This window comes from Nasonia vitripennis, chromosome 4 (assembly GCF_009193385.2).
Source record: "Nasonia vitripennis strain AsymCx chromosome 4, Nvit_psr_1.1, whole genome shotgun sequence".
Classification (NCBI taxonomy): Eukaryota; Metazoa; Arthropoda; class Insecta; order Hymenoptera; family Pteromalidae; genus Nasonia; species Nasonia vitripennis.
In genome coordinates this window covers 30,108,318-30,122,683 of record NC_045760.1, presented here as the reverse complement: position 1 = coordinate 30,122,683, position 14,366 = coordinate 30,108,318, and the positions used below count along the sequence as shown (strand labels likewise).

The following is a 14,366-nucleotide window of genomic DNA, read 5'->3' as shown; positions in this document are numbered from 1 at the left end:
CTGCTATCGGTATTTATCGCTCCGTCACTTGTACGTGTACACCTGTGCAGTATAATAGACATATACATCTGTATCCACTATAACGCAAAAAGTTTCCGCGTCGCAAGCTCTAAAAATCAGATCAGAAATTTTCATCCTCGTACAAAAGATTCCCTCCTACACACGAGCCAGAGGCGTAAAGAATAGCAAGTCCGTCTGTGTATCTCTATACACACACGTACACGCGAAAAGCTCTCGAATTCGAGAGAGAAAACTCTCTCTCTCTCTCTCTCTCTCTCTCTCTCTCTCTCTCTCTCTCTTTCTCGAGTGGTAGCGAGAAAAGTAGGAAAGCAAGTTCGAGGGAAAGAATAACACACTCGCAGACACAGCGGAAGATCAGCCTTACGACGAAAGTAAAAGCTCGCATGATCTCTTCCGCTTTCAGCCCACAGACGCGAATAAATCCAGGCTGCGCTAGCTGTTTGCCCGGGAAATGGAAAAGCGAAGCGATGCGTTAAAAGTCGTGGAGGCTAATTTCTCCTTGTTTTCCCGGCGAGAAAGCCGCTTTTTAACGATTTTAAGTAGAAGCGAAAATTCAAATTTCCCGCTCACGCTGCAAGATCAGTTCAAGCTCTTCTCGGTGCAATTTACCTCAAGAGGGTGAAACATCGCGCGCGGGCGTGTTTACGCCTGATCTGCAGAGTACACAACAACACCCGGTCAAAAAAGCTCGAGCGTAGAGCAATTCCCGTCTCATCATCCTTAATCTCGCCGAAAGCTTTCCTCTCCATTATCCTCCTTTTATTTTCATCCCATCCCACTGGCTCGCCCCAACGTAATACAATCCTGATGCGACCGAGGAAAGCTCAGCGCTTTGCTGCGCTTATTTTCGGCTGATTCTACATGAATAATTTAGGCAAAGCCCGCTCCGCGATATAAAGCGTCGATCGAATAATTCAAATGAGAAAAGCGCAGCTTGCGTTTCGAGTGTGCGTATCATGAGAAGAAAAAAGAACAGCAGCAGCTGTTATCTCGAGCTATGCCTGTTGCTCCAGTTTGCCAGGGTCAGTGCGCCGATGTGTGTATACGCGTATATACTTATAACTATCGTGCTTGCGGTCGTTATTGTCGAGGCCGAGGGAGTCCAGTGAGAGGAGGGGGAGAGAAGCCCTTCGCTTTCTCTCTCGTTAAGGAGGATCGCGCGGAGAAGCCGGGAAGCGAGTATGGACGGTGAGAAAATGAGGCAAAGACGCTGATGCTTATTTTTATTTACATCAGCAATAACAGCATCAAAATCCTCTCTGGAAAGCTACGCATCAAGCTCAAGCCTTCACAGCCGAATCGAGCCTGTGCGGCGAGCTTAATGGCTCGTCCAAGCCTATACGCGTTACGGCCACTGGAATACAACTCGCAGCTCCAGCTGGTGGAAGTACATCCACCGCAATATGGTCAACGGCTCGCGAGAGATACACCGAGGCCGAATTAAGCGCTAGGGAAGTAGCGAGTCTGGCCATCCTTGACACCTGTGCCAAATCCCCGGGATCAGGGCTTGATCGTCCGTTCGTTTTAGCCCCTGTCAAGCGTCGCGATGCAAGAGTACAGCTGCTACACGCTCTTTAGGCCTGAGAGCTTGCGAGGCAGGTTTACGCGTGCCATCGCTTAATTAGAGCTTGAAACTAGGAGGTGTTCTCTCGCCGCCGCAACGTGATTTTGGCGTCTGCTCAGGGGGTGAGGGTGATTGCGTTTCGTGCTTTGCGATGAAATATCAATAATTTTCAAAGCAACAAACGAGTAAAATAGTCAACATTACTTTTTCTGTTTCAGAACTCAGCCGATCGCCTCCCGGTGAGTATAAACTTCCAACGACCTAAAAAAAGAATCCCCGATTCAGGAAGCGACGCGAGAAGCTACCATATCCCGCAAAGCTCGAAGTAAGAAAGAATAAAAAGAAGAAGGAAAATAAAAAACGACAGAGCCATAAAAAAAAAGCGAGAGTATAGTATAGGGGGGGCCTCGCAACGAGATAGGACCGCGCAGCACGCGGGGGTCTTTATTATCGTCGATAACACGCGAGCCTTGCGCCGTAAAAGCTCGCACGGTTATAAAATCGCGCGACGACAAAGTTGCCCTCCCCCGCGAAGCGCGAGTGTATATAGAGACGTTACGCGAGAGATCGTCCTGACTAGCTCAGTCTGTCTGTTGCTCTCTCATTGGCCGATTAGTTTTTCGCGGTAGTTACAACTGAAACTAGACGTTCGAATTTCTTTTGCTCCTTCGGAAAGAGCGGCTGGAATTGATAAAAGCTTCTCGAGAGCTGAGCAATCCGTAAGGCCGAAGAAATATGTAAGAGAGCAACGACGCGGCGTGGCGGCAATAACCCTGCACATAAATCCGTCGCTCGTGAATGATTGAACGCTGAGGTGGAAATAAACAAGGAGTAACGACGCGCCGAGGCCCTTTCTTTCTCCTCCCTTGAGAAACTTTCGGTTTGTATAGGTACCTATACCTATATACGCACAGGCTCTCTTTTCCCTGGAGCAATCGTTCCTGGCACGCGATATCGCTACGGTTTTCTCTTTCTCTGTGTACGTGTGTATTGTTGAGAAGCTTCTGTTGTTGTGTGGTTCGAAGATACGACAAGATTATTTACGAAGGATTTTGCATGTAATATGGAGGAGCGAAGGGTGAATTTTCATGAGCTGCCAGTAGCGGAATTAACGTGGGTGGACGATGAATTTTTGATGCTGAGGTTGTAAGGAGTCTTAGGAGACAGTCGAGGTTTTTGTTTCTTATTCTTCCAAAACCAGAACCGAAAAAACACTCGCAAATCGCAGCAATAATCTAGGAAATTCCCTGGCTCTCAGCCATACATCTCAGAGCCACGTCCGTCGAGGCGCAACAGTTGGTCATCATCATCTTCGAGCGCGTGTGTACACACCTATAGCTACATGTATATGCACAGGAGGGAGAGAAGTCGGTCGCGGTCACACCGGTGCATAACGTAAGAAGCTACGCGCACCTTTTGCGTGCGCGCAGTACCACGTCGTCGGCGGCGGCTGTATGCACACGAGAGAGAGTGAGAGAGAGAGAGAGTACCCCCCCCCCCCACGTCGATCAATACTCACCTGGGCCAGAACGCGCCCCGCTCTGATGCGTGTGCAGTGGGAGAAAGGATTGATGGGGCTGTTTTTGTTTAGGCTATCGATTTTGTTGAGGAAGACACCTTTGGATTGGTATATTTATCTTAGTACGTCAATCGAGAAATAACGTCTTAGACGCTCCAGTAGCTTCAAACTCCCACCTCGATAACAACATCTCAAGATTCCAAGATTCCAATTCGCTTCCGCGTACACCCACCTGCGCAACGTGTGATTTCATTAACGAGGCGTCGTATGCAGCGCGCCTTATACTTTTTCACCTCTCCGAGTTCTTTACGTCAGCGGAGTGGCGCTTTCTAATAATAGAGCTCAGTCCCGCTCGACTTTTCGCGATTACACTTCATCGAGCTTTTTATCGCGATTATTAAAATTTCCAACTTTCTCGAATCCCACGTATGCAGTCGCGAGAAAGAAACTTATTTTACTAACTTATAAGTGGACGTTAAAGCTCGCGTCGACTTTTTTTTCCTCGTAAATTAATTAACCACAAAACTGTGCGAGACTCGAGTCGCGAAAAGAACGATTTGGTGCTTGGAAGCTTCGCGCGTAATTTTCAAACGCTAACCGCAACGACGCGTGTACACCTCGAGCGTAGATAGCGCATGTATAGAGTACGCGACCGCAGACAGCGACATTGGCCCAGAAATATCATCGTGTGCGTTTGTGAGTAAAAATTCGTTTGCTCGACGTGGCGTCCTTAAATAAGTAAAGAGCACTTAATTCACAAGCAGAAAAAAGTTCTGGGTTAAGTCAGCTTATCGTAAATAAATTAATGCTATTCTTATAGCGGCGCTTGGTAAATATTCTATAGTGTCGTTACTATAAGTCAAAGCAAAAAGCTTTTTTTTTCGAAATCGAGCTTTTTCTTCGAACTACTCTGATAAAAAAATCACTCCAAATTTCACTCGTATTTCCGTACCCATAACTCATCCGCTAACGCGTTCGACCAGATGGAAAGCCACCAGAGGCGCCACCGGCGATAAATGAATAAAGCCAGGGCACGCGTTTGACGGTGCAATGAGACGTATATCCACTTAACCTTTGACCCTTTGCCGTGTGTATACCGGGTCCAAGTCCTTCGACCGAAGTATTTGCGCACGTGTAGCCCTCGAGTGACTGTTTCGCCGATAATCGCCACAGTTTATTATTGGGATTTGTCGCTCGTTCGGGTGTCGATGAAAAGCGAAGAAATAAAAAAGCTCCACTGAACAAACAACCGCAGTTTGTTTGCTGTAACGTACAGCGTGTAGCTTTTTGAATCCAATGTTTTTTCTTCGTCATTCAAATATAACAAAAACACGCTTTCACGTGCGATCGTTGCATAAATAAACACGGCCAAAACTGCGCAATCTCGGCAGCGTAAATATTCACCCTACTGCGATATTATACAAGTCCCAATACAATAATTACACTACAGCGAACTCTGAGCAAACTCCTCTAATAATGCAAGACGCACCGGGTGAGCTTCTTCTGTAACGCAAGGCGAAAGCTCACGGCCTACACACGTAGGAGGCGCGAGACTCGGGATCGGGTCAAGGCCGGTACACTCTGTGCCGGCTTGGAAAAAAAGAACGTCTCTCGGTAATCGAGTCATAAAGAACAAGAGCGTCGCGGCGGATGAGCGACGAGATTTTCTCTCTTCCGTCCTTTTTTCCCACTGATTCTCTATATCTATATGTATGGCGTTGGCGAGCTTTCGAGGAAGATTGCGAATTTTCGCGGTTTGATGAAGCGGAGCTTCTGTGTGCGGTACAGCTGCTGTTCGATAAAATAGCCGCAGTTATTGTGGACTCTGCGAATGTTTGGGCTTTATAGACGAGAAAATATTTGCGTATAACGTCGAGCTTTTTCTTTCGAATTCGCCAAATGCCGACTCATACAGCAATGTGATACAGCTGCTCTTTCCAGCCGCGATAATTAGATATCCACTGAAATAGTAGGCTCCGTAATGCATCCATAGCTTTTCTTTTTCATCCGACTTTAATTACTCGGGCCACACAACAGCCCACGTTTTACGCTCGCGACGAGCTTTTATTCACAACGCTTTAATCGCCGCAGTGCGCAGACTGTGTGCCTTTTTTTCGTCCTTCTTGCTGCTGCTCGAGGATGTTCTTGAATTTCGCGCTGAATGACCCAAAAAGATAGTTTTTGTTTTTTTTTTAATTTTTAATTTTTCGCGCAGCTTGACCTCTTTCTTTTTTTTTCTTTTTTTTTGACCAGTCGTAAAGAGCCAGGGGATGAAAAATTCACAATGGCGAGCTTTTTATAGCCGGAGCTTTTTTGAAATATTTTTCTCCACTGTAACCGCAACGTTTCTATCCTCAATAACGATCAAACTGTATACCAGTAAGCCCACAGCCGGCAAAGCTCGTTGGTATTCTTAGCACATACAGAGCTACGCTGAGGCGTTCGTGCGGTGATAACTATCGGAAGCAGTCCTGGGTAATTGGCGTTAATCGAGGCTAAACACAGAGAGAGAGAGAGAGAGAGGGAGAGAGAGAGAGCTCAATGAAAACTAAAGCCAGTCAGCCGCTCTACATATAGCGTACATAGCGTATACGCTGTTGTCTCCTTTCCCGCACTCGAGAGCCTGTTGCTCGCTTCGCTTACACTACATGCCCTCGACGCCGTCCGTCTGACCATCCGTCAATCAGCTCTACTGCGTGACGTTATACTCGTACTACGATCACATTTTACACGTAAAGCTCGATATCGAGTGGTCACATCGTACAACCTTCCGCTAAATAAATAAACGAAAGCAGCTGCGCATCTCGGTTGAACGGCCGACTCCGCGAGAAAAAGCTCTGCGGCAATAATACGACGTTTCTTCCATACTCGTTGTATTTATGCATTATCGAAGAAAAGAGAAGAAGAAGAGGAAGAACATATGTATTCCCTCGTTGCACTGCAGAAGAGCCATCGATTTCCGGGCCGCTTCGCGCATGTACGCTTTCTGTCTAGGATTGAAAAGAAATCACGCGAACGGACAGCCAATGAAACGAGCTGCTCTCCGCTGCGTTAAAATCGATAGAACTATATCTGCCGTTCCATCTGTCTTGAGAGGCGCGAAGAGATAGAAGGAAAAAATGTGCAGTATAGACTTCAATCCTTATCTCCCGTATATCTACGCCCGAGTAATCGGGGCCAAAGATGAAACGTTCAATGTCGAGCAAATCTCGCGAAACGCTGCTATAACGCGTGTAAATTCCACACTTTTCAAATTTCGCGCGCGTGACGCTGCCGCGGAAATTGCGAATTTTTCATCGCTCTTCTCGCTTTAATATTAAAAACAGCAAAGAAAAGCAATACACGCGTGTGTGTACATTATGCATACGCCGCGAGTTTTATTTCTCGCGCGTGTAGAAAAAAAAAAACACAAAGGAGACGCACACGAGTGTAATCGATTCTGTTTTCCCGATGCGCTCTGTGTGTATACGCGACGGAAGTTCGCTTGTGAAATATTCACCGCACACGAGGGGACACGTACACACCTGTGCGCGCACGTGAATGTATCGAGCAGTATTATAAACCAGTGCTTCGTATACGCATTTTCTTTGAGATTAGAAATTCAAATTTCGCGCGCTTTTCGAAACGCGAGCTTTTTCTCGACTCGCACGCGGAAGTCGAAGAAATCGCATAAAGGATGAATGACCTATTCCCGGTATAAAGCTCGCGAAGGATCGGACGAGTTACAGCTGTTTTCCTCGGGCTAGGACAGAGCGATGAGTCCTTTATATCTCGTTCCTGATCCTTGAGGAACCGTAAGTACCCATTAAACGAGCGGCTCTCTGTTATACGCCCTTTTATACCGTTGTATAGCTGTATTCACGTAGCTTAGATCTCGACATTCGTCTAAAATATTTACCCAGCTTTTCTCTCACTCCAGTCGGCTGTTTACATAAAAGCCGTCATTCTACGCTATCGTGCAATTAGATATGTAAAGCCTGTTAAGCGACTTGAAAAATTCACGAGAATTAATCCCCTCGCACGTATATACATACATATATACTTTCGGATTTATTCATTCGCTCGTATTATCGTATAATACGCGCGCGCGGGGGATAATCGAATTTAATTTTCGCGCGCTTCGCCTTTAAATTTTCACTCGCGTTATTCCCCCCGTTTAATATATAATTAATTTATACTCCGCATGTGCGTCGTTAAAGCGCGTAAAAAATACGCGGTGACTCCGTAGCTATTATAATTTCATTATTGTTATTATTTCGCGCGAAATGCGAAAAATAGCCGACTATTATTTCATGAAAATATTAAGTGACGTGGCAGTTACACACGCGGTGATTGTTCGGGCGTGTAATTTACAAAAGCTCGAATATTCGTCATCGATCCGAGATACTTTTCTGTGTGTACGTCGGCTTTTCTGCGTCAGCCGTGTCCAAGACCGGCAATTTTCCTCGGGTGTTTGGAAGTTCTCGAAAGTGCGATTTTATATCCGACCGTGTAATTTCTCTTACGAGAGTTTTTATTCTAAAAATAGGGCGGGTAAGAAAGTCTTACAGTTCATTCGCGCTAATTAAATCACATCGAATTATTTCAGCGGGTAGATAACGAGCTACTGTCATTCCCAAAAAAAAACAGAACATCAATCCCCTTTACGATGCACACCAGAGAATAATGGAAAAAACACTTGGGAATCGCATGCATCCCACACACTTCCAAATTCGAATCATGTATAAACGCTTCGCCTGTTCCACGGAATGATAAATTCACCCTCTGCATTACGTTACACGCACGTCTACGTTAACATCCTCCTCCGTTTTTCCTTCTATATCCAACACAGTCAGAGGGTAGCGCATAATGATTATTTTCCCGACGCCGCGTTCGATGTGCTTCCGTTTCATTATATGCTCGCTGTGAATTTCTATTTATCGCGCAATTTTACGCTGCTTTTGTTTCCGGAGGGTGAAAATCCCGAAGCGTGAATTTTATGCATGACGAGATCGACGGGATATAGGGTGTAACGGTGACGTCTCGAGGAATAGGCTAATTTATCATCGTAGGAGAAAACTCGCTTGAGCACTTCGTAAGATAGACTTCTCTAGTTGCACCAGAGCGTGAAGTATAATGGCATACATACGTCTGACCGTGTCAGCTTTGTTCTACTTACCGCTACGCGTCAGAAAAGACGTTGCGGCGTTGTTGTAGCTTGAAATACTCGAGAAATGCGAAAGAGTTTTTTTTTACTGGCAATTTTTATGCGTTCTTCTTGTGCAAGACTTTATTTAAAGAAGTTTATTTTTCTAGGTCAGGAATTCAAATTTCGCGCGCTTTCGTAACAACTAAAAGAAATATAGATCGCGGGCCACGAATAATTCAGACATCACTTACAGCCATCGTCGCTCTGACAATTAGGCCCGAGTGAAAAAAAGCTACTATTGTCTTTCGCGCGGCGCCAATCATAAATCACGGAATTGAAACGGCCGTTGAATCGAGTGTGAAATTAACAGGTTACGTAATAACCCAGGAAGCTGTCTTCCCAGCGATTTATGAGCGCCAGCCGGGTATTATACCGGCCGGAGAAAATGCCGGGGTAACGTATAAAATATCATCCCTGTTCATCTTACGGAAGCTGTCACTTATGGGGGCTGCAAGCGCTCGTGTGTTGTATTAATTATTACAAGCTGTAGCCTGGAACGAAACTTTGCGCCTCGAGAAAAATTAAAATGTTTTTCGGTGGGGAGTATACGCAGCGATAAATTTCGAAGCCGCGTATCCTCGGATCGAACGATTCAACGCGGGAATTTCAAAAAATACCATTTACTTACCATAATGGTCGTAAAGCTTTTTTTAGACTCACGTGTAATATACCACCGCACGTACGTGAGTTTAAATGCTGTAAAAGGGAAGTTTATCGCCGACTCGTGACACACGCCAAATGGGCTGCACGATATCGCTTCTTATCGAACGATCCTTCGACGGAGATTAAGGCCTTTGTGTATAACGCAATTTCGAATAGTTCGCGTGAGGTGAAAAATCCGAAAGCTCATTTGCATCGCTCTCGTTGCACCCGATGCCAAATAAGTTCGAAAGCTCGCGTTTTTGAAATTCGAGAGAGATTAAAACTCCAGGAAATATTTACGCCTTGCTCTCTTGACATACACATATATATATATGTATATATATATATATATATATATATATATATATATATATATATATATATGTGTGTAGTATACACGAGGCATTCAATTACTGTAAAAGTTGCGCGGCTGCGCTTGAGATTAGCACGGCCGCCGCAGCGAGTTAACAAGTTCGGTCAAAGGCTCTGTTTGCCATGTGGCAAGAGAAAGTTGGAAGAGAGAGAGAGAGAGAGAGAGAGAGAGAGAGAGAGAGAGAGAGAAGTGCCGTTACTCAAGGGGGCTATAACCCCCCCGCCGGGCTGCAATTGCTTCGAAAGTAATTGCCGGGAGAAATTAATTAGGGGCATCATTCGACGGTATCGAGATTAACAAGGCTACCACTAGTAGTAGTCGTTGCGAAATCTTCTTGGAAAGTTCTATGTGTGTGTGAGTGAGGGGCAAGATAAGCTGGCGAAGTTGGGGCTCAAAAGCCGAGGTCGCTGTATATATACTCGCTTGGCGCGCAATTAAGCGGTTATTTGAATAGTTGGGATTTTCATTATCGATAGGCAGGGCTTTGGGATTTTATCGAAGGGGAAAAGTTCTCGAGTAGCAGAGCTTTCGATGCTTCATTTACATCACTGTAAATATAACCACAAAACCAATCGGCATCAGCTCAACAGTCGCAAATACGGGCGTATAGCTATAACACGTTCGGGCAATTATCGCATATCGCAAGCTCACCATACTGCGCGCGTATGTGCGTGCTGTAATTCGCAGAACTAATTTTGCGGCTCTTCTCACTCTCGCTCGGTTTATCGGCCCCGTAGCCGCACGACAACGACAACGACGACATCGAGAATTTCAATTATCGCTATACACTGCGAGTATGTCTGACGCCCCCGCGCGTGTGTGTGTATACTCGACGACGACAATCGATCGATCCACTTTGTGGGCTAATATCCTTACCTGCGCTGCGACCTTGTGCATTATAACGCCTCTACGAAAATTAATACACGTACGCGGAGCTTTTTGCCTCTCGACTATAGCTAGACATGTGTAGATGCTGCGATAAGCCCACGGTGTGTTTTGTTTGATGTAGGGGGGTGGGGTGGGAGGGTTGAGGTACACCCCTTTTTTCTGATTAGGGGTGTGTTTGATTGTCGGCTGGACTCAATTAGGACAAAGTCGTGGAATTTTATACGGGGAGTTATTAACGTTTCGTTTGTGGTGTATTTGTTGAGTCGAGTTTGTTTACGACGAGGAGCGAGGCGGTGTTTTTTCTCTGTGACCTAATTTTCAAATAGAAGCTCTGCGATGACGAAATGAGTGGCTGAAATTATCGAGGCGTCAGCTATACATATAACGTATACGTTAATTAAATAGAAAGCCGGCATAATTAATCGTGCAAATTAATTCAATCGAATTATAGCGCCGCTGCAAGCTCGCTGAAATGCGCTTGATTTTCACTGCGCAATTGCGACTTTTTCAACTTGGTCATATGCGAGGATATTCTTATATTTTCGACTGTCACTCATACAACGAAACATCGAACTACGTTCCGTTATCGCTCGGTAAAAAGCAGGACAAACACGCAGCGTAATCCGATTACTTTATATATAAGCCACACTATACGTACACTCACACTAGGAGGATTCCTAATCTAATCGCGAAATCAATTTCAGAGCATGAGTCACTTTCGAAAAAGCCTGGATTACTTCGCGCTCATCGATCGGATAACAAAAGGTGACTCGCGACGGGACAGGTGTACAGAAAAGTGAACGGAAGAACTAAGATTAATCCTTCCTACACCTACACACACTCGCACGTCGCGTACACACCGAATCTCCATTTTTTTATTTTTTTTATTTTCGAGTCGCAATGAAAAATTACCCTCGGCGAGCGACGTGAAAGGGCGCGAGATTTATATGCCAGAGGCTCGTCCATTTTTGCCGCGATTAATCGCTAATGGTGTAAAAACGATTTACTGCGCCCCCCGAGCGTTTATTTTAAAGGCTATACAGAGCGTCGTCCCTCTTCCTCTCCCCCATAAAGACAACAATGCGAGAGCCGACTCGTGACGATAAATTTTCATTAGCGTCAGCTGCCCCACCCCCCCCCCACCTTTTATACGTTGAAAACAATTATACCCCGGTATAAAGGACTTTAACGAGGCCCACACATACGCGTTGCGTAAACGTCTCTCTTTCTCACTATCTTAAAGAGAATGTTTGCAAACTCGGCGGCCGTTTTATCAGTTTCCGCGTGATAACTCGGTCGAGAACTCGATACTGCGCAGGCGCGTAGCAAAGTAAGGTATAACAATCGCCGAGCTTGCACGTATACATAATACCGATATTCTCTCGGCTTCGCTTTCGCTGCGTGTATTAACTTGACAACTATATCGATGCGAGGCCTCTTCGGAACTCTCGTCGGTGAATAACGCGAGAATTCTGTGGTTATTTTGTTATGTTTACAATCGAACCCTAACAGACCGAAGCCTACATTTATCTGTTACGGAGCTTCCATAAAGGCCCGTTTAAACGAAACATTCAAAAAAGGAAAACAAGCGAAATAAATATCCGCGGCCTAAAGCACCTCGTGCGCGGTTTACGCGCGCTCGGAACACTAAAACTCGTGTAATGACACGGCTGCGCGCGTGCGGCTCTTCTCTCGTGAATATATATTCGGGAAATTACGATTTTTATATGCTGAGCCGGCCGCAAAGGCAGGACAACAACAACAAGAACAACAGCTGGTCCATGAGGTGCACGAGTGTTGTGGACACCAGTGGTAGCTCGTTTCCCTTGGATTTTATCGGGAATGTATAGACTGCTGCTTGCCGGTTGGTTTGGAGAGGGATGATGGAACTTTTTTCAAAAATTCCGCCAAAACGAGCTTTTCGAAAGTTCAGATTCTTTTATTGGCAGAATGACGCAACTCTATAATCTTCCAGAATTTCAGGCTCTCGTGCATAGTAGATATTCTTCTCGGCACACGATTCTGATCCTATCCCGCTCGTCCGCATCGACATTGATTTCTTGATTGCGAAGCCGGCACACACGGCTTCTCCCGCCAGTGTCGGAAAAATTTTATAAAAGTGTACATACCGCGATAAGCTGGATTTCTCTCTGCCAGGAAAATTCGAAATTCTGGCATTATAAAGCTCGGCGACAATAGACTCAGAACTTGTTCGCGACTATTATTATCCTAGTTGTAGTAATAACTGCCTTCCCCGTCGAGCTTTTTTATCTCCCGCCACATTTGAAAAGAGCTTGGATATTAAGGTCGCCTAGTCGCGGCAGTCGATTCACGGCTGTACTCCTACGCGAAAGCTTCTCCGGTATCATGTAAATAAGCGATATGCGCGAAGCACGAGCGAGGATAGCCATAGTTTCGAGACTCGGCTTTGTCGAAAAGGTCGAGGAGGTAAAGTATGACGCTGGTATTGCGAAAGTTACGGGCTTGCGAGGATACCCTTTCAAATTAAAGTCTTTCGTGAAAGCTCACAAATTGCAGTGTCGTCGCAGGCTGGAAAGCTCGTGGAAAAACCACAGGGATATTGGTTAAATCTACAAGAGTCAGGGCGAAGAATACGTTCTTTCGATTTTCATTCGACATGTAAAATAAAGTCAGAGCTTTATAACATTAGAAGCAAACATAACGGCTGACTACACGGCTGCTTCGCTACTTAAACAATGAAATTATCCAACGAGCGATAAGTACATACACACAGTCGTTCTTGACACAAAGAGAGAAGTTGGAAATCGCGAGTCTGAAAGACGTAGATAGTCGCAAACTGCTGCGCGAGAGAAGGATCTGGAGAATGGAAATGTGACAAGTGGAAACAGGCCAAGTATGCTCAGACAAGGAAGTGTGTACATTTAGATGAGCGAGAACAAAGTCGCTGATAATGGATAAACCGACTTCTACTTTTAAACTCTGAATTTTTCACTTACGCACTAAACGTATATAATAAAAGCCGAAGTGTAACAATAGCCAAGCATAAATAGCCAGCGCTGACCTCCGGCGAGTATTCCGAGGATGAGAAAAAAATAACAGCTCTCGTTGCGCAATTCGTGGCAACGGCTCCCTCGTCGCTGAGTTTCCCAATAAACCCACTGAATTATTAGCAGCGGCGATAACTCCTCTCTCTCTCTCTCTCTCTCTCTCTCTCTCTCTCTCTTTCTCAGAACGCTCGGATCATCGATATTTTACAGCCGATAAATTTTTCATCAGCAGCGTTTTATATTCGCGCGGTTAGGATAGTTTGAAACTCTCTGTGTCTCAGGCCAGCGACGCTAGGTGGCGCACAGGCTCTTTCGCGTTTCCCACGTCTCAATCTGCGAGGCGAGTGTATATGTAGGGCTGTGCCGCCTGTGCCGAAACTGCCAATCGTTGGGCCTGTTTGTATGGGCCGCTCATGCTATTAAGCTCAAAATAGCAATACGGCCTTCAATACATCATTCCTCTGCAGCTGTTTTAATAAATCAGCTTTAATTAATTCTTTACTCTCACTTAACACAAAATTCAAATTGATTGGGTCTTCAAATGCTTCACCGCATCCGTTCCCGCCCACTTATTCTCAAGAAAAAAAATAATGCACCAAGCCTGCGCCACAAACCACACACACACAGCTCTCTCTCTCTCTCTCTCTCTCTTTCTCCCTCGACACGAAAAATCTCAAACATCAAGCCTCGCAGTACGCGGAATACATACCGAAGTTCAGTATCGTAGCAGCTGTCACCATACCTCCGCGTACGTTGATCTTACCTACAGTGTATACCTATACACACACACATACACACATCGCGTGGCTGCACAACAGGCCTACTGTGCGGCCTTCAACACACCGCACGCCGCTTCAAAACTCGTACACAGTCAGTTCAACAGGTAGCTCTTTCAGACGCGCACACCTACACACTAGCCCCGACGACGACGGCTCTTATCCCTCTTTACCCCTTTTTCTCTCTCTCGCTGCTGCTTCTTCTTCGCTAGTGTATATACACACACACACACACAGTAGCTTTCCTTGGCCCTCTGTTTCAGCGGCGATCTTTCATCGCTCGATCTATGCGGGCCTCAAAGCTCTCGGCGACACTTGTGCTTTCGAGCTTGCTTTAATTTTCCCTTGCCAAGCACTTGTTCTTCT

The 14,366-nt window shown here is 45.6% G+C and overlaps 1 protein-coding gene across 8 annotated transcripts in view; it reads left to right on the top strand.

Moving 5' to 3' along the window:
- LOC100680230 overlaps positions 1 to 14,366 on the top strand; it is a 66,419-nt gene that overhangs the window by 30,489 nt on the left and 21,564 nt on the right. For 7 of the 8 annotated variants that reach the window (XM_032599309.1, XM_016989865.3, XM_016989864.3 and 4 more), the window contains exon 2: positions 1,804 to 1,824. The exons of the other annotated variant lie outside the window; for it this stretch is intronic. The gene's annotated coding sequence lies outside the window, so the exon portion shown is untranslated. The remainder of the gene's footprint in view (positions 1 to 1,803; positions 1,825 to 14,366) is intronic. 8 annotated transcript variants of the gene reach the window in all.